Below are 1,800 nucleotides of genomic sequence, written 5' to 3' on the forward strand. Positions count from 1 at the left end.
GCCCAATAGGAAAGACAGTGGAGAATCAATGAAAGGAGATTTTTGCAGTAATTCAGCATGTAGCAGAGATTTTCCCGGAGTAAAAAGAGGCATGGGACATGGAGAATGAGGTGACCATGACTGACAAGGGAAGTCAGGTATAGCATAAAAGCAAAAGAGAAAAGATATAATGTGTCAAAGTGCAGTGGGAAACCAAAGGGTTGGGAAACTTACGAAGACAAAACAGAGGCCAAAAAAATAAAATAAGGAGGGAGGTTATTAAATATGGGGGTAAGCTATCCAGTAATATAAAGGAAGCCAGGAAGAGTTTCTTTCGATATATAAAATACAAAAGAGAGGCAAAAGTGGGCATTTTGTTGCTGGAAAATGACACTGAGAGATAGTAGTGGGGAACAAGAAAATGGCTGAGGAACTGAATAATTACTTTGCATCAGTTTCATGGTGGAAGACACGAATAATATCTCCAACATTCAGGAGAGTGAGGGACTAGAGCTGAGTATGGTGGCCACCACCATGGAGAATATTCTAGGAAAAAGCTGAATGGCCTAAAGTTGGTTAAATAACCTGAACCAGAGGGATTAAATGCCTGTGTTATAAGGGGGATAGCTGAAGAGTTAGTGGAGGTGATGGTGGTGATTTTTCAGGAATTGCTGGAGAAATGAATAATCCCAGAGCATTGGAAACCCATTAACGTGACATCCGTTTTTACCCAGGGAATATGTCAGAAAAGACAAAAAAAATTCACAATGAACAGCTTAACCACGGTCGTGGATAAGATCCTGGAATCTCTTGTGAAGGATGAGATTTCTGAATACTTGGAAGTGTTTGGTAAAATAGGACAAAGTCAGCATTGTTCCTCAAGGGAAGGTCATGCCTGACAAATTTGATGGAAATCTTTGAAGAAGAAATGAGCAGGCTCGATCAAGTACAGCCAATGGATGTTATTCACCTGGACACCAAGAATGCCTTTGACAAGGTGTCACACAGGAGATGACTTTGTATGAGAAGGTCCGTGGTGTTAGAAGCAAGGTAGCGGCATTGATACAAGCTTGTCTGTCTGACAGAAAGCAGAGAGTGGGGATAAAATGGTCCTTTTCAGAATGGCAGCCAGTGACAAGAGATGTTCCACAAGGCTCAGTATTGGAATCATAACATTTTACTTGTTATGTTAACAATCTAAATGATGAAACTGTGGGCACTCTGCCGAAGTTTGCAGACGATACAAAGATATGCAGATGGACTGGTCGCATAGAGGAGGCAGAGAGGCTGAAGAAGGAATTGGCCAGGTAAAGGGGTTGGCAGATGCATTCCACCGTCGGAAAGTGTGAGGTCATGCACTTTGGCAGGAAGAATAGAGCATGGTCTATTTTCTAAATGGGGAGAAAATTCAGAAATCTGAAGTGCAAAGGGACTTGGGAGTTCTAGTGCAGGGTTCTCTTAAGGTAAGCTTGCAGGTTGAGGCAACAGTTAGGAGGGCAATTGCATTTATTATTGATATCATTTATTAGGAGGAGAATTGAATGTAAGAACAGGCTGTATACAGCTTTGGTCAGACAACATTTGGAGTGTTGCGTGCACAGTTAAGCCCTATACCTCAGGAGAGATGCTCTGTCCCTGGAGCGTGTTCAGAAGATTTTCACGGAAATAGTCACAGGAGTGAAAAGATTATTGTATGAGGAATGTTTGAGTCTTTGGTCATACTTGATAAAGTTTAGAAGGAAGAGAGGAAACATACAGAATACCGAATGACCTGAACAGAGTGGATGTTCATAAGATGCTTCCATTGGTAGGAGAGACCAG

This window comes from Hemiscyllium ocellatum, unplaced genomic scaffold, assembly GCF_020745735.1.
Source record: "Hemiscyllium ocellatum isolate sHemOce1 unplaced genomic scaffold, sHemOce1.pat.X.cur. scaffold_93_pat_ctg1, whole genome shotgun sequence".
NCBI classification, from domain to species: Eukaryota; Metazoa; Chordata; class Chondrichthyes; order Orectolobiformes; family Hemiscylliidae; genus Hemiscyllium; species Hemiscyllium ocellatum.